This window comes from Mixophyes fleayi, chromosome 8 (assembly GCF_038048845.1).
Source record: "Mixophyes fleayi isolate aMixFle1 chromosome 8, aMixFle1.hap1, whole genome shotgun sequence".
Classification (NCBI taxonomy): domain Eukaryota; kingdom Metazoa; phylum Chordata; class Amphibia; order Anura; family Limnodynastidae; genus Mixophyes; species Mixophyes fleayi.
The window spans coordinates 38,998,425-39,024,355 of record NC_134409.1 but is presented as its reverse complement, the minus strand read 5'-3'; the positions used below and the strand labels follow the sequence as shown (position 1 = coordinate 39,024,355).

General features: G+C 38.3%; 1 long non-coding RNA gene across 1 annotated transcript in view; it reads left to right on the top strand.

The window, feature by feature from the left end:
• The window catches only part of LOC142100052 (uncharacterized), a 97,864-nt gene that overhangs the window by 56,333 nt on the left and 15,600 nt on the right, over window positions 1–25,931 (top strand). Inside the window, exon 5 of the long non-coding RNA XR_012678673.1 lies at window positions 2,273–2,357. This is a non-coding gene — a long non-coding RNA (uncharacterized LOC142100052). The remainder of the gene's footprint in view (window positions 1–2,272; window positions 2,358–25,931) is intronic.

Below are 25,931 nucleotides of genomic sequence, written 5' to 3'. Positions count from 1 at the left end.
GACCACAGAGGTTACCAAAGGAGGTACAGAGATGGCAACAGCGATGACTGTTGAATTCTCTGGGTAAAGCAACTGAACTTATATGATATTACTAAACAGTCCTGGGATGACATTCCTCAGCACCACTGTGTCACTTCTCACTGCCTTCACAAATCTGTAACTCTTTTCTATTTACAAGGAGATGATTACTTGGGGGAGGGCACAGAGCTGATCAAATAGGCAGTCACTGCAAAACACACTGGATCCTCAGCACTCACAGAAACATAATTAGTGCTATTCTAGCTAAGTTAAGCTGTATTCTGTATTAAAAACAGGGAATTAAAGTTACACATATTGCAATACATGTTAAGTTGACCAACTCACACCAAAGTCTTCCCATTCTGGCCATTCCACTAAATTTAAACATGAATTCAATCTGAATTTTAACATGATCATTGCTATGCTTTGTAACTGGGTTGAGTCTTGTCTGCACATGGCTTTTAAAGGCAAACACTCCCCCAAATAATAGCAGCTATTAGACACCTAGGGAATCACCTGACACAAGTTTGAAAGGGAGAGGAGCTACAATAAGGGTATAGTGACAAAACCCATTTTTAACATAAAAGTCTACAAAATATTGTGCTCTACCACAAGTATTCCATGAAACTAACTGAAAACTGAGGTGCATGAGGGGTGTGACCACATTATGTAAAAAAAACAACCCACTGGATTATCAGCACTCACCAGACACTTTATTAGTGCTATTCTAGCTACTTCCTCTATTTTCTTCATTTTAGGGGGTACATTTATTAATCTACAAGATCTGCAACTTGCTGATATTCAGTGACTTTGACGTCTACATATAAAACGGTCTCCATTTGCAAACATTTGTGATATACAATAGGTCATTCTGAAGAGCTCAGTGGCTTCAAGCGTGGTACAGTGATAGGATGCCACCTTTGCAATAAGGTGGTTCATCAAATTTCATCCCTGCTGGATATTCCACAGTCAACTGTAAGTGGTATTATTAGAAGCGTTTAGGAACAACAGCAACTCAGCCACGAGGCGGAAGACCACATGAAATCGCAGAGTGGGGTCAACGACTGCTAAGATGCTTGGTGTGTAAAAGTCGCCAATGCTCTTTCATAATTCAGGCATTCCAAACTTCCACTGGCATTAATGTAAGCACAAAAACTGTGCAGCGGGAGCTTAATGGAATAGGTTTCCTCCATGGCGAAGCAACTGCATGCAAGCCTCACATCACCAAGACCGATGCCAAGCACCTGAGTGGTGTAAAGCACACCGACACTGGACTGTGGAGCATTGGAAACGTGTTCTGTGTAGTGACGGATCACGTTTCTCTGTTTGGCAGTCAGATGGGCGAGTCTGGGTTTGGGCTTTGCCCCTTATCTCCAGTGAAGGGCAATCTTAATGCTTCAGCATACCAAGTCATTTTGGACAATGCTATGCTTCCAACTTCGTGGCAACAGTTTGGTGGAAGGCCTCATCGAACACCTTTGGGATGAACTGGAACGGAGATTGTGAGCCAGGCCCTCTCATCCAACATCAGTGCCTGACCTCATAAATGCTCTACAGAATGAATGGGCACAACTTCCCACAGAAACACTCCAACATCTTGTGGAAAGCTTTCCAAGAAGAGTGGAAGCTGTTATCGCTACAACATGGGGACCAACTCCATAGTCCCTGTTGGTGTAATGGTCAAGCACTCAATAATTGTGTCCATATAGTATATATATATATATATATATATATATATATATTTATATATATATATATATATATATATATATATATATATATATGTATGTATTAGTAGATGACCTAATTCACTTGTATACCCCAAACAAACTGTTCGGCAATTTTCTACTGGAACATGCACACATTCTGAAGCATCTGGCTCATGTAGCGTCATCTATATGGGACATGTATGAATGACAAATTGACTGCAACTCTTTATTTACTTGGAGGCCATTCTCTCCTCACTTTTCATCATGGCAGACTCTCCTCCCTTGGATGCCATGTTACGACCGAAACTGACATGCATACTCATGTGTCCCATATATCAGTTGTTTTTTCTACATTCATATGTATCTATGGTTATTGATACAGTGTGATGATACATGCATATCACATTTTTGTAGTTCCTGCACTTTCTGTCTACAAAGGGTTTGCAACATTGTATCACTGTTCTTGGTTAATAGCGATTACCTAGCGCTGCTACAGGACACCAGTAATCTAATCTAATCTATTTTTCTCTCTCTTTCTGTATTAGTACAAGGAATGACTTCTGCTAAAATTATTTACTTAAAAAATAAAGATCTACAGAGTCCTTCAAAGAAAGGCACAGAAATAAATGGGTACGTACTGTATATTTATAAGTAACTAGTGGAAGTATGTCACAAAGGATACTGGCTCAATCCATTTAAGTGCACAGTCAATTGGGACACATTTATTATCATTATATTTATTTTACGTGTTGGGTCTAACATGTGTTAGATGGGATTGCAAGCCCAAACTTTGTATCTCTGATGTTCCCATAATCAGGTAAAAAGCCATTGTTGACCACTGTGGTGAAGGCCACAACAGTCAAAATATGTGCATCTAGGTGCGCAATAAGTTGCCCACTGAAAATCATAGTAGAAATCGCCTTGGGACAAGACATAAAAATCCAGCCTATTTACCCTTTTGTTTCCTAATTTAGATATCACTTGTTTTAATGTTTGTTTCCACTGACTTTGGAAGGTATGTAAAATGCATTAGACTAATTAGATTTATGGGTAGTCCATTATACAGTCAAAATTTTAACACATCAGCAAATTCCCAATCTCTCATATGTACAAGATTATGGTGAACAAACAACACAAAAGGAGCATACCAACAGGGGCAGGATGGGCTGGGGGCAGGGGGGCATCTGCTACCTTGGGCTGGGTCACTGGGGTACGTGCATTTTTTTCATTTAAAATGTTTCTAATAGGCTTCTGAGTCGAGTCTTGACCCCCGGGCTAAAATATGCCAGCCCTCCCCTGCATACCAATGATGTAACATATGCACTAATGTGGGCTTCCAAAGTGTATAAAATGAGCTAATCTCCAACACTCTCACCCCTAAATGATTTTGGGCCTGATTCATTAAGGAATTTAGGCAAGAAATTTCTTGCTTAAGTCTCCTGGACAAAACCATGTTAAAATGCAAGGGGTGCAAATTAGTTTTCTATTTTGCACATAAGTGAAATAATATCTGTTTTTTTTAATGTAGCACACAAATACTTGATAGCTTATTTGTACACTGAAATTTAAAGTTGATATTTGTGTGCTACATGAAAAAATAGACAGTATTTAAATGATGTGCAAAATAGAAAACTAATTTGTGCCCCTTGCATTTTAACATGGTTTTGTCCAGGAGACTTAAGGTAGAAATTTCTTGCCTAAGTTCCTTAATGAATCAGGCCCTTTGACATTAAATACAAAGAAGTTGCTCTATTTATGTCATTATCCAGAAAGGTCTGAGAAATGTGAACTGCATCAAGGTAACATTGGAATTAGTCTCTTGTAAATTTTGCTTTCCTGCATTACTTGTGATTGTGTATAGTCACTCAGAGCTAAAAAGATGAAAAACACACATAAGAGGGTAATAGTTTCTCCAAGTAGTATAAGAAACAGGAAGGTGATATTTAATTTGTTGCTACTGAAGTACATTTGAAGGAATGTGCTAAATATAGTTATTATGCACGAGTTTGGAAGATGTTTTACTGAAACCTCTCAGGGTAGATTAATGTTTTCTCCTTCCTTCACTCTATCAGAAAAGGGATTTGCAGACAACAGCTGCAACAAATTCCCCTGACTGAGAAGAATTATAAGTATTATCACCTAGATCATTAAACTGGGTTCATAGATTGCAGAACATCTTTAATCAATTTATCTAAGATAACTCGAAGCCAGATGGACCCCCTCAGTGAAAACTCGACTTAATTGGCCAATAAGTGGCTGGAAAAGGTGCACGCAATGTGATAGAATTACAGGCTGAGGGACAGATTACAATTTGGAGAGATGCTCAGGGTAGACCGCAGGTCAGATTTTTTGGAGAGGGCTAACTTAATGTCCACTATTAAATGCCGCTGTGAAAAATGTTAGCACACTTGGTGCTCAGATGCAAAGCGTATACAGGTCACCCCTTATCTGATGGAGAGAGTTAGGTGTACACATTTATCATCTACTTGGCCTCATTTCTGCCTCCGTACCAGCGACAGAATCACATCCACTTTCTGTTTCATATGCTTCTATATTCGCTTCATTTTATTGGCATAACTAAAGTATTATCTTAGCAAAGCAATACATCTCTCCTTGAAAAAAAAAAACAACACTTTTCTTCAATTATGTCCCAGGTGTATTTTTCAGAAAAGGTTAAACCACCAGCAAGTGAAAAATGTATGAATTATTTTGTTATTATTTCCAACTCGTTGTAGCCCATACTAGAGAATGAGTAAATGTTATTCTTCCCCAGTAATTTATCCTTCAGAACAAATAGTTTAGGAAAATGTCAGCTTTTGAATATTTAACTCGCCATCATTCTGCATTGGCAAATATTTACCCTGCTTTTTGTTTTAGCAAAGAATCCTTGAGGGAATTTTGCCAGACAATATATTTCCTGTTAAACACTCCCAATGTACTAAAAAGGCTAAACCAGGAGAAAACAAACAGTTTATCTTTAGCTAATTATGCAGTAGTTATGGGCTAATGTGACTTGCTTGTCCTTAGACTTCTAATCAACAGATTGTACTTCATAGTTAACAGTCGGAATGGGAGCCCTTTGCGTCTATCTGCAAATGTCACAGGATTATATTTTTAAGGAGGTCATATTTGTAATTTAAAATGACTTCCCTTCACACCATGACATATAAACCTTTTCTGTTTCTTGAAAGCATGTCACATCTGAAATGAAAGGCTTGCCTTCCTATAACAACATAGTATGTATTTCTGTGCCTCATACTCTGATGTCATGATGGGTCTTATTAATATATCAAGCCACTGGTATCTTTACTATAGAAATATAGACACAGCAAGCAGATAAACAGAACAAGGAAAATAGTTATTTTGTTATCTATCAGTGAAGAAAGATATGTCAACAAATAGCGTTGTCAGATTTCAAGGTAACTTAAAGGTTACAGACTGGACAGGTGATAAATCAAGACCATATACAGATTGCAGAGAAGATGCATACCAGAACGAATGCTTCTATATTTAAAATCTATCTTATACGCTCACAGCTGCCTTCCGATACAAATATTTGTGAATGTGTATTGTACTGACAATGTTTTAGTACAAGGTGACTGACCTTTTTCACAACAGTGAAGTCTTTAGCATATATTCCTAACCTTTTCTATGTAAATGAATCAATAAATAAATAAATATATATATATATATATATATATATATATATATATATATATACACACACACATATGTATGTATATAAATAAACAAACACCTTTTGGGTTATTCTGGCTGAATTATAGAGAGGGGCTTCTATGCCAGAGTGTAACCTTATTCAAAAATGATAACTTTATTCATAGCATTTTTAAAATATGATGATTTGGTTTTATATATATATATATATATATATACACACACATATGTATGTATATAAATAAACACATTTTGGGCTATTCTGGCTGAATTATAGAGAGGGGCTCCTATGCCAGAGTGTAACCTTATTCAAAAATGATAACTTTATTCATAACATTGTTAAAATATGGTAATTTGGTTGTCACTAACAAACAGATGTGCCTACATTGAAAAAAGGGTATGGCCAGGATGTATGGACCACTTCTAGAAGTTTTGGGTAAAACTATACCCTCCTGTTTAAACTGCGGAACACCATACAAGTTTAGTGTCATCTGCTAGTGTCCTGCTCATTTATAATTGCATAAAAACATATTATGTCAGTTTAACTACATGGTACTTAATAGTTATCAAGCAGTGGAACAAAGCCTGTGACGGTCTGCATGCAGCATATTTTTATAAGTCTGACAATTTCAAATTGTAAAAAAAATGAGCGCAGTACTGAGTGAATGTGGATGGGCTGAAAAATTAGAAATGTGACCCATACTCATAATTTTATTCGACATGTTCACTGACCCCGTGTTTTGGTTTTGGATCTGGATTAACTTAGTGTTTCGGATCCCTATTTTTTCTAGAATCCCAATTAATTTTTTTTCTAACATCACATAATTTGGTTCTTTTTTTGTTCCTACACAGGACTGCCAAGAGGAATTCAGGGCCCCAGTACAACAAATTCATGGGTCCCCCTTATAGTCGAGGAAGCTTAAAAAAAATTCAGGGGTGTGGTCATAGAATTGGGGGCGTGACAATGCGCCATTAGGGCATGTCTAGCACATCAAAATCACTAGGTCCTGAATTCAATGGAGCATGACATATGTCCAAGCACTCCTGACTTTCAGGACATCAAGCACCACAGTGTAGTATAGAAAGAATGCAGTGTGTGCAGAAAGAGTTCAGTCTTGGCCTGCACCTTACAATGGGCACAACCCTCAACAAAAATTGCCATTGTCCCTACTAGAATCACAACATTTCACACACTCTGCTGCTCTCTCCTACCTGTTCTTCTCACTTTCACCACCTGTGGCTGCTGGTTTATTTAGTTGCGGCTTGTCTGGATCCTGGAATGTTGGAGGACCTATTTTGAAAAAAATGGGTACATTTAGCAAATTACAGCCAGCCCCGGCGTTAAATCAATAGCACCCACGATTAATAATTAGGCCTTCCTCCAGCCTCAACATTAAAATAATAGTATTCACATTTAATAAACATACCTATTTCTCTTCCTGCAAACAGCCCCAGCAATACCTATTTCCTGCAACCATCACGGTCATTAAATAACTCATAGTCCCATTTAATAAATAGACCTCATTCTCCCCAAACTCACCCCAACATTCAATAGCCCCCAAACCACCCCATCTTAAATTAATAGTCCCCACTATTAAATTGCCTCACCATAACCCTACAAACAAAATAGCGCCCATTAATTAGCCACCACCTACCTCACACTCACTACATTGCAACAAGCCCCCTGTGCCATCACACACACACATTACTGTGCCCCTTCTTCACAACTACACTGTGCCCCCTTATGCTCACACTGCGCCCTCCATGCTGCTTTCCCTCCTTCTTTTTCCCTCTGTGCCTCTCTCCCCCTTTTTTCCCTCTGTGCCTCTCTCCCCCTTTTTTCCCTCTGTGCCTATCTCCCCCTTTTTTTCCCTCTGTGAATCTCTCCCCCCTTTTTTTTCCTCTGTGCCTCTCTCCCCCTTCTTTTTAGCACTGTCCCTTTCTGTTTCCCCCTTGCCTCTCCGTTTCTTTGCTTAACTTTTGTTAGCTTCTTTCTTTTCTCTTCTTCTCTTCTGTCTTTTCTCTTCATGTTTGGTCCTCTCTGTGGCGCTCCTCGCTGACTGACGGGCATGACTTGATGACGTCACGCCCGACAGTCAGTGTGAATGGAGCAGAGAGGAGGGACGCTGCCGCCGCTATTACGTGAGTATGTATTTCTTTTTTTTTTCTTATAGCTCCCCCCACCAACAAACGAGATGGACCCCCCCCCCAACCCCCCCTGCGCGGAAGAAAAAAAAGAAAAAAAGATTGCAGGAAAAAAAAGGATTTTTTTTAAAATTAGCAGTGAGGGCCCGGCCCGGGCCCCCTGGCATGGCTGGGCCCGGGTAAAATGTACCCACCCCACTCCCCTCTTGGGGGCCCTGTTCCTACATTATTATTAACCTGAATAACATTAATTTCCAGTTATTTCCAGTAAATTTTTGTCAAGTGACAAGAACACTGCTACCCCTCCTGTTTCTGTTTGAGCAATGGCACTGAGCAATGTCACTGGAGAATGGAGAGTGACAAGAACACTGCTGCCCCTCCTGTTTCTGTGTGAGCAATGGCGCTGGATCTCCTGGGGAGGGAGGTACTTATGGAATCCAAAACCTGAAAGATCTGACAACACAACAATGACGTTTTGCCTCGATTCAGATCTGAAGACACGCGAAAGTATTGAGCAGGCTCGTGAGCCTACTCGGATCCCCTAAGTTTGGGTGGGTTTGATTTTCAGAAAACCGAGCCCAGGCATCTATAAGTTTTATCCATGTTTTATCCATGTTTTGTGGGTGTCTATGCATGCTGTGAAAGATGAAGCACAACATTACAAATGTATTGGATCAATATCACACACATTGACTAATGACAAGGTGTTTTTCCTGTTTAAACCCCTCTCTTTATTTCTTCATTGCCCAATTATAGTTCTGTTCTTCCTTGGTATTATTACACTAATTTGATATTTTTCCCTAGATTTAGATCTGTCTGTTGTCTTACCTTCTCTCCTGACCCTGGCATGCATGTGCCAATGCCCCACAGTTTGTTGCCCATACCATAAGGCTTCCTTGATCTCCTTGTCTTTCTACACTTGTGACTGTACAATCCATGCTGCTGTCCCAATGTAAGTCCTGTTGGCTGTAGAGTACTCAAAGTCTTTCCCAACAAGTAGACGTGGATTGGGGCAACGACAATTCAGAAGGAGCAATCCGTCCTTTGTTTTGTCATCTTCTAACTTTTTTTAACTTATATATTATACCTGCAACTATAAGAAATAATTATTTTTAATTATTGGCAAGAGTACATAAATTTCGTTATAGAGCTGAGAGGTGATGGAGTTATGGGCAGCAATCAAAATGAAGGTTTCTTTAGGCAGAGTGCCACTCTGTAGTTGCCTTGGTAGAGAGTTGTCATTGTACGATCAATATTAAAATAAATGCTGTGGCTGCAAAGGACCAGATCATTGTAATTATTGAATAATAAAAAGAGAATTCAAAAATTATGTTTTGTATAATTATGTGCAAGTGTACCTACTGTTCTGTCAGGCACACTTCAAAGTGCACACTCACTTCACAGTCTTTGAAAACATCATAAGATCATTCACAGCCTAGTTATGTGGGTTGGTGAATGCTTTGAAAAATGAGCAGGGTCAAAACAAAAAAAGATTGCATCACACTACTAATTACCACAAACCACAGCCTACAACTACATAATGAGCAGCCTCTTTATCATTTAAGCTGTTCTGCTTTTTTGTAAACTAGAGGTCGGTTCAGCCTCCATCGTGGCATTGGACATCAGGATTGCTATACTTTTATAGATTTTAAGCTCTCTATTACATTGTTCAAAGTGAACTTGGACTTTTCCACAAAATGGCAACTGGAAGGTGCAAAGTGGGTCCCATCATAAGTATAATGATTAAATGGGATAATAGGGATTGAGGACAATATGTCTTATTATGAAAGGTCTGCTGTGACGTGTAGAAGTCACAGCAGTCCTGAAAAGCAGATTATTGAATAAATAAATGAATATAAAAACAAACAAACTGGGCTTCTTACCCCCAAACAGCACTAGGGTTGGTTAAGCTGTTTGGGAGGGGTGCACACTTTTTTAAATTTAATCATTTTATAAATTCTTTTTTTTATACTGCAAGGTGTGTTGCACCAGCAGAAAGCACCCACAAAAGGCACGTCTCCTAGAGACCTATCTGTGGCTGCTTTCAACTCAGCACAGCATGTAAAGTGTGTGAACACACCTTTACATTGCTAGGCTCGCCCACTAACTTCCCTGCTTCCACGTTTGCACAAAGGTGCAAGAGGGAGATCCGTCTCCGTCTGAATGTAAACAGAGACGGATTTTTGACTAAAAGTGCTTTAGCACTGTTCAGTTGGACTTGAGTCCGACTCTACATCATTCCCTTAATGAGCATTTTCATCATCATCATCATTTATTTATATAGTGCCACTAATTCCGCAGCGCTGTACAGAGAGCTCAGCCACATCAGTCCCTGCTCCAGTGGGGCTTACAGTCTATATTCCCTAACACACACACGCACACACACACACACAGACTATGGTCAATTTTTTGTTAGCAGCCAATTACCAAACCTACCAGTTTAATTTTGTGCCTCCATGTTGCACTTTGGCAGAGACGCCCATTTTTAGGCACAAACCAAGAAATTTAATAGCAAACACAGTCCTGATGTCTCCTCATTTCATGATGCAGCTAAGTCATAAATGAAGTTGGGCCGACCAGCATTTTAGGAAGAAAATGGAAAGATTAATTTAATGAACAGGTTGTTTTAAAGTGGTGGACGTTAGGCCTACAATGTGTCAGTTATACTTTTGTACAGTGAACGTCTTCACATTTACTGTGGAGAGTCGACCATCTAGGTGCCCGGTTCAAAACCATGGAGTTTTGCAATGTTCATCCACGCACATGCATTGCGTATTTTAATGCAGTACCATGCAGGTAGCCATTTTGTGGGCTGAACCAAAATCAAGCAGAATACAGCTCACTAGGAGCCAGTGATAATTCAGTTGCCCCTTTTGTGTGTAGGTGATGGGTGCACATGAAGTGAACGTAGACTTGACTTTGGGTTTGCTATAAGAATTATGCAAGTTACCCTTTGCAATATCGTTGTATTTTATGGCAAATATAAGTGGGTCTCTTGTAACAAAGATGTACACTAGAAACTATATCCTAAAGCTCACACCTGCTCCTCACAAAAAAATGACCCCTCACCCCTCACTAGGTGAGCTGAATATTATAACAAAGAATTAAGTAATGGTATATTAGCCATAATGAATATATTAATTATTGTGAAATCTCACAGCTATTACTGTAGTATCTGGTAACCAATTTCTCCCACTTGACATAACACTTTAAGAAAAAAGTTTGTATTCATGGAGGTCTTTATATAATATTGTGAAAACTAAAAGGTCCTTAGTCAGATTCACACCTATTTTTTCATTATATTATAATGAGTTTAGCTCCTTTGTAATTATGCTTTTTTATTCCTGATTTCCATCTTCCACTGTCTGGAGCCAAACTTAAGCAACCACATTTTTTGTTTTGAATATCAAAACTTTAAAAATAAAGGAAACATTTTACATGACAAATCAAAGCATGATTCAAAATGTATATTATATGGAACATTTTGCAATTTATTACAGTGTATTATATATTTAAAGGGGCGTAATCACACACAGTCATCTAGTGGGCTGAACCAAAACAAAATGCAAAAAATGGCTGCTTCCACTGTGTGTGTGAGTGACAGGTTCACTTAAAGCATTCTCTTCAGCTTGATGAGCCAAGTTCCACGCAAGATTTATTTTCAGTAAAGTGTTTTCACCATTTGTGTCTGTTCCTAATGTTTTATGAATATGTTGAGAAATTTGCTAGGGCGATGTTTCCTTGGGTGCTCTAGTTAATTACTTATTCACAACATTCCTAGTTTGTTCCATCGAAAATGTGTTGGGCATTAATTCTGATTATGTACAAAACCCACCTGCAAGGAAGAATTCTGCATCAGTAAGGCTGATAAAACGAGATGTTCTCCTGGGGCCTTGCTGAGAAACTGGATAGTGGACAGAATTAGAAGCTTGAAGCTAAGGCTATTCATAATGTCATTAACATAAAGGCAATTAAATGAGTTTTTAACCTACAACCCTTTATTGTTATTAATGAACATTACAAAAACTCAAGAGATAAAGTTGGTAATTATCACTGCACCGAGCGACGCTATAATGTGTTTAAATATAAAAACAAAACAAATGATTATTGTTGGTATTTTCGCTAGCTGAAACCCTGAGGGCCAACTCAGTCAAATTTAATCATGCAGTACTACACCAAGAGGGTTAATTAAATGAGGCCTTTACCTTCAGCTGGCTTGGTGATTCAGTTTAACATTAAATATACCAAAGGAAATGTAAATTTCCAAATTATTCTAAGTAGTTCATTTTACTTCTAGGTCAATTGTTGAAGTAAAAATGCTAAATAATTCCGTTTTCAGCTTGTACAAAAGGTTCGGCCTTTGAATATGTATCATAGCTAATGCAATGTTGTAAATAGAAAATGAAAAGAAGCAATATGTTCACTTGTATTTTGTTTTATGTGTGTGCATAAGACATCGTGTATAGGGATCTGTCAGATCCTTAGCAAAATGCATAGTAGTACAGGTGACAATAAGGGGAAAATGCTGAAATGATTTTATATATATATATATATATATATATATATATATATATATATATATATATATATTAACATATGAAGCCAATACACAAATATAGAATGTACGTAGAATATAGCATAATTTAATTGCCTGTTATTTGTACATAATGCACTTTCAACTACCCTGAGGTGACATATACAACACAGAGGAGGAGGTTTTTACTAACAGAATGCTTATGTGCCGTAACCTATAGCACCGACAGGCATATTTATTAGAGATGAGCGCACTCGGATTTCTGAAATCCGAGCCCACCCGAACGTTGCCGATCCGAGTCGGATCCGAGACAGATCCGGGTATTGGCGCCAAATTCAAATCTGAAACTGAGGCTCTGACTCATAATCCCGTTGTCGGATCTCGCGATACTCGGATCCTATAAATTCCCCGCTAGTCGCCGCCATCTTCACTCGGGCATTGATCAGGGTAGAGGGAGGGTGTGTTAGGTGGTCCTCTGTCCTGGTAGATCTCGTGCTGTGCTGTTTAGTTCTGTGCTGTGCTGTTTAGTTCTGTGCTGTGCTGTGCTGTGCTGTGTTCTGCAGTATCAGTCCAGTGGTGCTGTGTGCTGTGCTCTGTCCTTCTGAGGTCAGTGGTGCTGCTGGGTCCTGTGCTGTGTCCTGTTCAGTCCAGTGGTGCTGTGTCCTGTGCTCTGTGCTTCTAAGGGCATAGTTATTTCCCCAATATTCCCCTGTGTTTAAAAAAATAAAAAAAAGTTATTTAAAAAAATACCAAAAACTAATTTAATTTTTTTTAATTACCACAAAATTTGCACAACCAATCCTGCAGTATAAGCCCATTGGTACTGCAATATTACCAAGTTCACACATTCAGCAGTAAAAGTCCAGTGGTACTGCAATATTACAAAGTTCACACATTCTGCAGTATCAGTCCAGTGGTGCTGTGTCCTGTGCTCTGTCCTGCTGAGTTCCGTAGTGCTGCTGGGTCCTGTGCCGTGTCCTGTTCAGTCCAGTGGTGCTGTGTCCTGTGCTCTGTGCTTCTAAGGGCATAGTTATTTCCCCATTATTCCCAAGTTTTTAAAAAATAAAAAAAAAGTAAAAAAAAATAAAAAATTAAAAATTAAAAAAAATATATATAATTATAACCAAATTTGCAAAACCAATCCAGCAGTATAAGTCCATTGGTACTGCAATATTACAAAGTTCACACATTCTGCAGTATCAGTCCAGTGGTGCTGTGTCCTGTGCTCTGTCCTGCTGAGTTCCGTAGTGCTGCTGGGTCCTGTGCCGTGTCCTGTTCAGTCCAGTGGTGCTGTGTCCTGTGCTCTGTGCTTCTAAGGGCATAGTTATTTCCCCATTATTCCCAAGTTTTTAAAAATAAAAAAAAAGTAAAAAAAAATAAAAAATTAAAAATTAAAAAAAATATATAATTATAACCAAATTTGCAAAACCAATCCAGCAGTATAAGTCCATTGGTACTGCAATATTACCAAGTTCACACATTCTGCAGTATCTTGTGCTACATTATATATATTGTGGTGACCCACTCCTCTACGCAGTCCAGGTACATTTATTGGTGCGAATCATAAAAGTTCAGGGTTTTTAATATATATTGTGGTGACCCACTCCTCTACGCAGTCCAGGTACATTTATTGGTGCGAATCATACAAGTTGATGGTTTTCTTATTATATATATTGTGGTGACCCACTCCTCTACGCAGTCTAGAAAGATACCTTGTTGCAACGTTTTGGACTAATAACTATATTGTGAGGTGTTCAGAATACACTGTAAATTAGTGGAAATGCTTGTTATTGAATGTTATTGAGGTTACTAATAGCATAGGAGTGAAAATAAGCCCAAAAACTTGATTTTTAAACTTTTTATGTTTTTTCCAAAAAAAATCCGAATCCAAAACCTTAAATCCGAACCGAGACCTTTCGTCAAGTGTTTTGCGAGACAAATCCGAACCCCAAAAATAATGAAAATCCGGATCCAAAACACAAAACACGAGACCTCAAAAGTCGCCGGTGCACATCCCTAATATTTATTAATCACAGCATTTTAACCATGATCCCTTTCAATCCTTATCGCAAGGAAATTCTGAGTATTGTGAGTATTTATTAAAAATCTTCAACAGGAACAGCAGTCCCGTAAAAACTGCTGTTCCTATAAAGACCTGTATCCTGTCTTTTCTATGGTCATTAACGCAAAGTGGCCACCTTTGTGATAGTGACTGGAGGGAAGAGCAGGTAAGTTGCGGTGAGCGATTCGAAGATCCCTCTACGTCAATGCTCTCCCCATTTGCTTCAATGGTTAACGGCAGTTTCAGCTGGTGTTAGCCATCGTGCACAAGTTCCGAAAACTTGTTAAATAGTGCATAATAACAGTCCAATAGACTTCTATAGGGACCTCTTTGTAATTAGAAGAAAAAGGAAAAGCAGCAGATATCTGCTGCGATGCCCTAGTAATAAATTTACTTTAATAACTTTTTACAACTTTACTTTAAAATGCAGCTGTCGTTTTTGGGGGATTTTGCTGTAAAAAAAGATTACTAAACAGGCCCCTTAATGGGCTTTGATCAGTGAAATGAACTTAGAAAATAAAAAAAAGTCTGATAGTTACTATAGATTGCTGCACATTTACATTGTTTTTTAATAAATAATGTGCAATGTTGTTAAAAACCAGGGCATCTAACCACTAGTCTAGATGGTCAAGAGTGGGGATGAATGCTACACAGCAAACGTTCAGTTCTTAGTGACAATGTTTTATGGTATGTTCATACTGTATTATGTAGGTATTAATTGTAGTTTTCTCAATAGCATCACAGGACACTATTAATTGTATTTGGTCACATGTTTTTATTACAGCTCAAGGGCCAAACCATAGTCAAAGATTTAGGGTCCTGTTGACTTAAGGTGACAGAACAAACATTTTACAGGGCTCAATAATCACAATCGCTTAGTATCATTTTATATCAAACCATGTTTATTCTAAGCATCCTACAGTAAGTAATAATAATAGTAATATAGGTAACTATAGAGAACACTGTGTCAAGATGACAATATGATAGAGTGTAGTATGAATCCTAAGACTAGGACCGAATTTCAGCTTCAGCAAACAATCAGGAAATAATTATTGTAAATCTAAAATTTCAATGAAATTTGGAATGGGCCAGTGGACCCCATCTGCTGAAGTCGTCACAAAGCTAGATTAGGTCTCCCAAGAGTAAATATCTTTGCACCGGAAGGGTTGAGCACAACAAATTCTCTGAAATCAGGATTAGTGTTCTCTAGGGACCAGGAATTCATTTATAATGCTCTGGTCTTTTTGCAGAAAGAAAAGTTCCATGTTCCTCTTTATTTGTCTGGTCTGTGATTATTCTTTGTTAAGTAAACAGTATTTTATTAATTCATCTCGTGTTTGTATCTTTTTTTTAATATGTAGTAATGGGCAGATTAATCACAAAAGTCATTACTGGGATTAATTTCTCATCACATAGTTAAACCTTGTTAATTATTGATTTAAATAGGCCAGATTTGTATTCCTCAAGTAATCTTGATATGCAGTTTAGAATGGTAATGTATAACACACTATAATAGTTATAGAACCGGGGGTCAGAGTACAAATTAGTGGACCATAAGCAGAAATCATACTGAAGTGCTTAATATTTATCTTTATTTAATACATTGCATGGAGACATTTTAAGTTGCTCATTTCATAGCAAAGAATATTTGATGGAAGGGTATACATTTCTCCAGGGATTGTTATGGGTTTGGGGATGTGTGTATGCGTATTACATATTGATAAGTACCAGGCGGAGGGTTGAAATGGAAAATACCTCTACAACTCAACTCCCCATAAACACCCCATAAAAACTCACTCCTGTAATATGTGCAGTCAGCGCCCAACAGGAATATGATTACTTGTACCATACTATCAGGACTAACAGGACTGTACGAGTGCAAGTTCTGGTGTATTTAGAGATGAGCAAACGTTTCATAACTGCTCCACAAAATATTTCCCGTTCCCGCATTTGGCTCATTTCATCAGGAGAGATTTGGAATTAGGTTCTCTGTTCTACCTTAATTATACCATACAGCTGAGTGGACTGATCGTCATTGTTCCAGCTCTATTCATATTAGTTAAGTCCAGCAAATACTGCATAGGTACAGTGGGGGGTACCAACGATGGGACTGCTACAGATGATTGGGATAGGCTACAGTTGAGAGCGCAAGTGTCCAGTGGCACCCCTTTGGTTGAGCTGTTTTTCTGGTAGGAGCTGCTTCCAAGTGTTCGGGGTGGTACCACAAAAGTGGAGGAGGCACTATTGTTATACCTTGGGTTCTTTATATCTGAAGTGCGCTATGTTGATATATTCAATTATTTTCCATGTCTTCCGGTGCTATTCTCTTCTCATTATAATGATGATGGATTCTTGTTTGTTAGCGGCAAGGGGATACACTGTCCCAGCATGAGTCGTCACCATGCTGATGTTTGAAAATATATAGGATGTTATTCATGCAATGGATGCTTCAGCTTTGTGGATTAACACTTTGCTGTGCTTCTGGAAATTATACTTACTACATTATGTAAAGTGGGCTGTACGAAATCTTCCAGATGTAGTTAGAGGGTGTCAGAATTTCTGTGATCCATTTTGGATTGATTACTTGTTCGAAAACACAGTGGGCTCTAATAGGCTCTTATTACTTACCTCGTATCAAAGTTAAGTTAGTGAATATTTATCTGTAGGTTTTTGTTAAAGACGTATAATGAGTTTGTATTGACACTGGGCTGCGGTGCCTTTGATCCAAGCGAGACACATAAGTTGAGTGTTGCTCCTGGCTGTTTGAGATACTAAATGTTGGAGCAGAAATTGACACAATAGATCTTCTGATGAGCTTTTTTGGGAAGGTACTTTTCAAATGTTAAACCTATGGGGTATCTAACAGTTTTATGACTTTGGTGACTTATTATGTGGAACAGTTTGAATCAGGAATAATATCAGTAACTTAAAATAAAATCAATAATGTGAAGGGGCAATTGGAATAATTATGCTAACTATATATTATGTAGCATTATCTCGCTGCTTTTTTCATACCTTGGACCATATCATATGTAAAGAGTTTATTGCCAATTTTACGTTGTTAATTTCTTCCATTTTTATTTTATATTTATACCAGGATTCTTGGTTAGTCAACTTTCTGAGATTGATGTTTTGTGTGTATGTTTTAAATTTTAAACATTATCGTAAATAATTAAGTAGCTATTCACAGTTTCTTAGTGTAAGGCAATTATTTGTTCACCAACTTTGAATTTCAGGGAAATCACTGCTGATTTGTTGAATATAACCGTACTCCACTGCCTTCCATGGTATAATTTTAGTTGTCAAAGAATAACATAGTGACACATGCTGGTAGGAATGCCATGGACATTGTAAATAAGCCTATGTTGATTCACCATGAAGGGCATATTGGCATGTGGCTAAAAGATTTTGAAGACAAATGGGCAGAGTTAGGTGAGCTGCAGCCCAACCGAACATAGGTGGCTTTGGATATGAATATTTGGCTTACTCTGATAATAGGTAGAAATTATTTGGCATTGATGTTTGATTAATGTTTTTTTCTGGCTAATGTATAAGTATGGGGATTATTTTATACTAGATCAGTTTGAAAAACAGTCTTTAAAAGGCGTTTATGGAAGTTGGGTCTTACCCAGTGGGATCTGTAGCACTTATTCTTTCAGGATGGGCACTGTACCGGCAGCTGCTGGGGTTGGTTTATTATGCCACAACAATGACAGAGCTGGAAGTTCACCTATTATAATTTTACATATGGAGACAGAGCAAGCTATGACTCCTGGCGCCCCCCTGCTGGGCTAATGACGTATGTTGCTCCCCACTGTTGAGTGGGCATGGAGGGATTTGCCTGATTTTTCCTCACATTGGAGGAACTGCTTGGCTTGTGGCTTCTTCAAGGTTTTTAACGTTTTACCTCCATCTGGGTCACTCCTTTACTTTTCCTTCGCTAGGCCTGCTGTGTTTACTGGGGCTCCAGATGTATGTTCTTTATATTATGCTGTTATTTTCAATCTGTGATACCTCTATGTTATGCCTGTTTGTTGAGATGCTAAGTAGGTGTGGATGATGTGTTGCTTTATTTAAACTTATCATCTCACCATGCTTCAGGCTGTTGACAGGACCTATGAAGGTGTGGATTGTTGGACATTCCTTTGTATGCTGGGCCAGCATGGGTTCTTCAGCTCATACCGTGAGAATTTTCCCAGGGCTAGGGGTGTTTGTTGGTTAGGCTTTGGGGCCACGCTTTGGTCTTCAATAACTTCCCAGTTCCTAAATGAAGCCAAGGTTGGGATCCTGAAGTGCTAGTTATTAATTTGGATGGTAGTGATCTTGGACACCTGAAGGGATTAGTGGTTATGGCAAGAATTAAGTCAGATTTTGATATGATCCTGCCTTGCTGGCCCAGTATTTGCTTAATTTGGTCAGCTATTATCCCCAAGATGTGGAGTGGCACTAATAATGCTGTTCACCTCGATAAGGATGCTCTAAAGTGAACCTGGCCCTTAGTGGGGTTTGGTGGGAAAGAGGGTTCAGTAGTAGACCACCTAGGGATTAAGTGTAGGTGCGCTCACTTGGTATTGTTTGGATGGGCTGCACCCTACAGAGGAATCTTAAGTTTGTTTGTTGGTCCAGCTATTTATGGGTCTTGTTGGGCTTTGATTGGTCATGATGGTGGCGGGCTTTGGGCTTGGTTCAAACCTAGCTTTGGTGGAAAAGCATGCCAATCAGCAGATATAAATTACACATTCATGTGGTGGTGGAGCACTCTTCCTAAAAAGAGTGTCCGTCGGTGGGGAGTTATGGGGCACTGCCTTTTTTGGGCTGGTACCAGCTACTCAGCCAAACAAGGGAAAGTATATATATATTGGCCGAAGTGAGCTGGTATACGGTGGCAATACTATGTAATTCCATGTACTTATTATTTTCCATTCCACCACTTCTGAATTTCTACTTTGACCACTGTAAGTTTATAATATATATATATATATATATATATATATATATATATATATATATATATATATATATTTATACATATATTTTTATATATATATGTGTGTGTGTTTATGTGTGTGTGTGTGTGTGTGTGTGTGTTGTTGCAAGCACTACTAGCCTCTCAGACTGCTGTTTCTATGATAGCTACATTTGTGGATATGCTATCTAGTTTGTTGCATTACATTTAATACATCTACACAAATTAAATATATGACAGATTGCTAATGAGCTTGTGTTGGAGTTTCTGAATAGTGTGTTATCATTTGTCCATTCACAGTTTCTTTATCAACCCATCTGTGCATTTAATGGAGTGTAGTGGTGAAAATGCAGGCTGGGACAGTTCCCCCATTTACACCTTTTGCCATCTAAGGCCTCTGGGACAGGCCTTTCCTAATTAAAGTTTTTTACAAACATACTGCCAGCTTAGTAACACTATTAGCAAGCTGCTTATTCCTGTGATGAAAGGTGCTATTTATTAGAAATTTAGAGGTGCTAGGAAATTTGAGACACTCTGGTCTTTAAAATATGTATTTGGAGTGTTGACTGCAGAATTCTAATTTTGTTAAATGTTGTGGAGATTTTATATGGAATGAAATATCTTGGTACAGAAAAAATGAAGGACACTCTATTTAACAGCAATATGTTACAAGGAAGACAAAAGGAATGTTTCTTTAAAAAAAATGTAAAACAAATCAGGAAAATAATTTAATTAAATGTGTTGCAATGGTAAACTATATTTATGATTTTAAAAATATGTATGAGTTTGTTATTACCTGTATTTTAAAAAAAATAACATTTATGTTTTAAAAATATAGTTGTAAGCCATGATTTTTAAAATGAAAATATGACAATAAATTGAGTTTATAGTTATCGCTCAGTTAAAAATGAAAGTATTACCTCTTATTTCTATGTGAAGTTTGTATGTTCTCCCCGTCCTTGCTTGTGTTTCATCTGGGTGCTCCAGTTTTCTCCCACACTCCAAAGACATAAATGATAGATTAATGGGCCGGTGTGTTTGTGTGCTTGTGTGTTAGTGAATTTAGATTATAAGCGCAAATTGAACAGGCACAAATATTCTCTGTACAATGTTGCATTGTATGGTGGTGCTATAGAAAGAATTACAGACAGCTAATGGTCCCCCCATATTTTTAGAACAGTATCCTGATACAGATCAAAGAGCTGCGCTTGCAGTTATTTGAGTTACAAACAGAAAAAAATAAGTGGTATGTTAGTGCGAGTCTCAGTATAAGAGCAGCCCCCTATATCCAACCTCTGATCCTCAAATGAGGTAGAAGTTGAACACTAATAAACAAATGAATATAGGACAGATGAATATAGGACTGGCGCTAGTATCTGATATGAATAACCTAAGTTCTTAAAGAGAATGTCAATAAAAAAGTTCATACATATAATTCTCTCCTTCAATTGGAAGCGTCTCTCAAGTATTCTTAAACATTCCCAGGAACTGGACTGATTCAGACCAACGAGCTCAGATGTCACAAAGTTCCTTGTGAATCACAAGCTCAAACGATATTCAGCATGTAGTATAATCTTTTTTTTTTTTATTCCTCTCCTCCTTCACTTGTATCGATCATCTCCCTTCCAATGTATGCATATCGTTCGCATATAATTATGCATATGTGTGAGGAGAAAAAGATGCTAATGGTGCATTACCTTTTCTGTGCAAAGGTTTTATTACAACAAACAATAAAATGTATAAAATATAAAAAATATATAAAAACATACATCCATAAAAACATATCAGCACATCTCGCTATGGGTGGCCTCTTACGCAGCACCAGATGGTATGAGCCTCTGTATTAACACAGTAGAGATTTGGCACTCCATGGCCAAGATCACGGAGAAAGAGATTCTCCCAAGCAGGTGTGATCCCCCATCCAACGCGTTTCAATCCTAAGATCTTAAGGCTTATTATAGTTATTTGAGTTGCTTTAACATCAGTGGCTCTGTAGCCACCAATCCACACAGTGCATGTTTGCAAAGCAGGTTTGCTAAGCTGCAATTTACTATTTATTTATTGTCTGCTGTTAAAGAAGCACTTCCTTCCTGACTTTCAAAAATAAAAACTAGTGTTGTCTAATTGTGGATCTTCATAAATATACCCCTATGTTCAAACTAACATGTTTGAGACATATTTATCTTACATCCATCTAAGCACATGGGGGTAAATTTATCAAGCTGCGGGTTTTAAAAAGTGGAGATGTTGCCTATAGCAACCAATCAGATTCTAGTTATCATTTATTTAGGACATTCTGCAAAATGACAGCTAGAATATGAATGGTTGCTATGGGCACCATCTCCACTTTTTCAAACCCGCAGCTTGATAAATGTACCCCCTGGCATCCAATAACAATGTTGGTGTTGAGGCCTACTGTAAATAAAGGGAAAATTAGTACTTTTTCATGATGAACCTGGCAGGCAATAGTTATCTGCAACATTATTCAAGTGATGTTCACATGACCTACTCAGTCAATGAAAGGAGCTCAGGACATTGCAGTTTATTAAATCAACTAAGATGGAAAAAATAATATATACAATTATCTGATGTGTTCATTTTGTATGTAACCCAGTCAATATCTAGTTAAGGAGTTTGCAGAGAGTTAATCTGCTTGTCTATGATTCTGCTAATGGTCTGATGAATTCGTACAAGGCCTCTGAAAACAGAAACTGGTTTGACATTGCTCCTTCGGGAGTTTAATTTCCATTGATTAGTTGTTTGCATTCACACAGTCACCTAAACCCCATAACCTGGTTGTCAATACTGTCTAGATAAAGGTCAGAAAACACTACAGCTGAAATCATTCAGTAAAACTGACATTATGTAGTTAAACAACTGACAATATGGCAGGCTGCTAGTGCATAGGGCCAAGGCTGGATGAAAGGTGATTATGATATTTGTTCAGTCCAGCCCTTGGTGTATTTATATATAAATATTCACACTGATCATGCATTATTTTGTTATTACATGCATTAAGACCATTATCTTTCATTTATTAACATGACTAGTGCTGTAACAAGAGATGAGTCAACTTCACTTAGTTCATTCCAAGTATTCCAGATATTACTGCAGGCATTTGCCTCAGTATTTTGATTATATTTAAATCATTTACTTAATTTACATTCACATAATGTATATCCCATGAAAGTACTATACCTAGGTAAACTAAGTGCACAGGAGTAGAAAAGTAGTTGAAAGAATGAAGACAAAGTGTAGCTAAAAATGGAATAGACACTGATCAGCCACAGCTTTAAAACCACAAACAATAAAAGCAAATCTCCTAGGCGCTAGGTGCCAACTCCTTCTAATATTATTCGACCTAAAAAAAACACAATAAGGAGCACCAGTCACCTTGGCTATATCAAATAAAAATTAAAAATTAAATAGATATGGCAGAATACACTCAGATTCCAGATAATCATGTAAAAACATTTATTTACCATAAAATCAATAAAATAACTCAGGTATATAACTATGTCATTATTATCTACAAAGTTATTTAACATTCATATCACATATATAATATGTACACAAATGTATATGATGATGATGGGGTTGTCCAAGATGGTAAGAACAATAATTAACAGATTATCAAGTCTAATATAAAAATCACATATATTATATATATTATATATACTAATATCAAGTCCTATCTGGACATTGTTAGTAATTCAAATATTACCTGGAGGGGTCGAGTGGCCAGCTCACCCTCCTCTCTAACTAAATCACTTGTTATGTGATGGACTGTGTGATATCCACATGTCTGGAAATTCAAATATGCAGGCTGAAGTGTCCAAACTGTAATTATAACTCCTTAAAACAAGCCAATAGTTAGAAATGGAATGAGATACAGTACTAATCATGGTCACCTGTGTATTGCTGCACATTAGAACACTGATGGTTTATGGAGATTTCCTCAGCACACACCGTGCACAACTAACTTCAGGACTGAGCGTCCTTCCATGCAAAAAGGTAGCCGGATAAAATAGATGCCTCTCACACCAGATCTCCCATTTAGCACGTCCGTTCCAAATGCAGTAATCAATCAGGTAGGTAAAGGCTGTGTAACTACTTCTCTGTATGTGAGTTTATCACTCCATGAATATGTCCACATCGATCAAGGGTTAAATATAAAAGACCACCTCAATCTGCATTTCCCCACATTCATATATCAATAGTACCCCGTTGTGACGCGTTTCATCTCACCTCTGTGACTTTATCACAGATAAAAACATATCCTTCAAGCGGGATAAATAAGATTGTAGATAATAACAACAACATTAAAACCACCTGACTAATGTTGTGTAGGTCCCCCTTGTGCCACCAAAACAGTACTGACCCATCGAGGCATGGACTCTACAAGACCTCTGAAGGTATCATGTGGTATCTGGCACCAAGACGTAAGCAGCATACTGTTTTAGTAGTGTAAGTTGTGAGGTGGGCCCTACAAGACTCAGACAAGTTTTTCCAACACATCCAAAAGATGCTCGATTGGATTGAGATTTGGGGAATTTGGAAGCCAAGTCAACACCTTGGACTCTTTGTCATGTTCCTCAAAACCATTCCTGAACATTTTTTTGCAGTGTGGAAGGGCGCATTATTCTGCTGAAAGAGGCTACTGTCATCAGTGAATATAGTTGCCATAAAGGAGTGTGCTTGGTCTGCAACAATGTTTAGGTAGTTGGTATGTGTCAAAGTAACATCCACATGAATGCCAGGACCCAAGGTTTACCAGCACAACATTGTCCAGAGCATCATACTGCTTCCACCGGCTTGCCTTCTTCCCATAGTACATCCTGGTGCCATCTTTTTCCCCAGGTAAACGACGCACATGCCCCTGGCCGTCCACACAATGTAAAATAAAACACTATTCATCAGACCAGACCACCTTCTTCCATGGTCCAGTTATGGCTCTCACGTGTCCATTGTAGGCGTTTCCTGCGGTGAATAGGGGTCAGCATGGGCACTCTAACTGGTCTGCAGCTACGCAGCCCCATACTCAGAAAGTTGCGTTGTGCTGTGTTTTCTGACACCTTTCTATTTTCCAGTGCATTTCTGGCATCTTCAACTCCTGTGCATTCCTGGCATCTTCAACTCCAGTGCATTTCTGGCATCTTCAACTCCAGTGCAATTTTTGCATCTTCAGCTCCAGTGCATTTCGGGCATATTCAACTCCAGTGCATTTCTGGCATATTCAACTCCAGTGCATTTATGGCATCTTCAACTCCAGTGCATTTATGGCATCTTCAACTCCAGTGCAATTTTTGCATCTTCAGCTCCAGTGCATTTCTGGCATATTAAACTCCAGTGCATTTCTGGCATCTTCAACTCCAGTGCATTTCTGGCATCTTCAACTCCAGTGCATTCCTGGCATCTTCAACTCCAGTGCATTCCTGGCATCTTCAACTCCAGTGCATTACTGGCATCTTCAACTCCAGTGCATTCCTGGCATCTTCAACTCCAGTGCATTTCTGCCATCTTTAACTCCAGTGCATTACTGGCATCTTCAACTCCAGTGCATTTCTGGCATCTTCAACTCCAGTGCATTTCTGGCATCTTCAACTCCAGTGCATTTTTGGCATCTTCAGCTCCAGTGCATTTCTGGCATCTTCAACTCCAGTGCATTTCTGCCATATTTAACTCCAGTGCATTACTGGCATCTTTAACTCCAGTGCATTACTGGCATCTTCAACTCCAGTGCATTACTGGCATCTTCAAGTCCAGTGCATTACTGGCATTATCAACTCTAGTGCATTCCTGGTGTCTTTAGGTCCAGCGCATTCCTGGTATTTCAGTTCTATTATATATATATATATATATATATATATATATATATATATATATATATATAATATATATGTAGTATATTCATTTACAGGTATCCCTGCCACTCCTCTGGACTGTCCTACCTGCTGGTCTCTTCTGGTACCTACACAACCTGCATGGCAGTAAAGTTCATACCTCCTTGCGGGGGTCATTGGCACAAAGACTCTGCGCCTCCATTGCAGGTAGAGCCAAAACAGATAGGTTGCATTGAATCTGCAGTTCTAGTGCATTTTCCTGATAAGTAACTTATTACAGAAAGATAAACTGGGCTAAGCAATCATAAATTCAATTTAATGTAGATAAATGAAGGGTTAAGCACCCAGACCATGATGATAACTATGCAACTTACTGTTAATGGCAGAGTAGCCTGAGATTCTCAACTGCAAGATGTTTACCTTTAGCAAACCCCTTTCCACAGTACCTAGTTGCCCCATCAACATATGCCCCAGTGGAGTGTACAGAACAGAGTAGGAGGTAATGAGCAACCAACAAATATTAGTAGAACTCTGAGCCAGACAGGCAAGGGTTAATGTGTAGTAGTCTGGTACTTGTCTGATGGAATGGACAGCTCACAGTAACAGGTAGTGGACAACCAGAATGCATCTCAGAGTCAGACAGGCAGGGATCAGGAGTAGAAAAAAAAGAAAAGAATGTTCCTATGGGGCACTCAGTGATCTTAATATAAGTATCATTCAAAATTAATGCTTTATTGTTTATATTAAAATCAAATTTTATTTTTATTGAAGTCCAATACATAAACTTGTTGCAAAATATTAAAAAAACATAAAGGTGGGTGTTCAATTGTTAGCGAGATCCCTGGAAAACGAGCGCTCGAAAAATATTAGCGTTAATACGGTAGTTACTCCCTGAGCTGCGAGATGAAATTCAGCGAGTAAACTACCGTATTAACGGTATTTACGCGCATATTACCGTATTAACGCTAATATTTTTCGA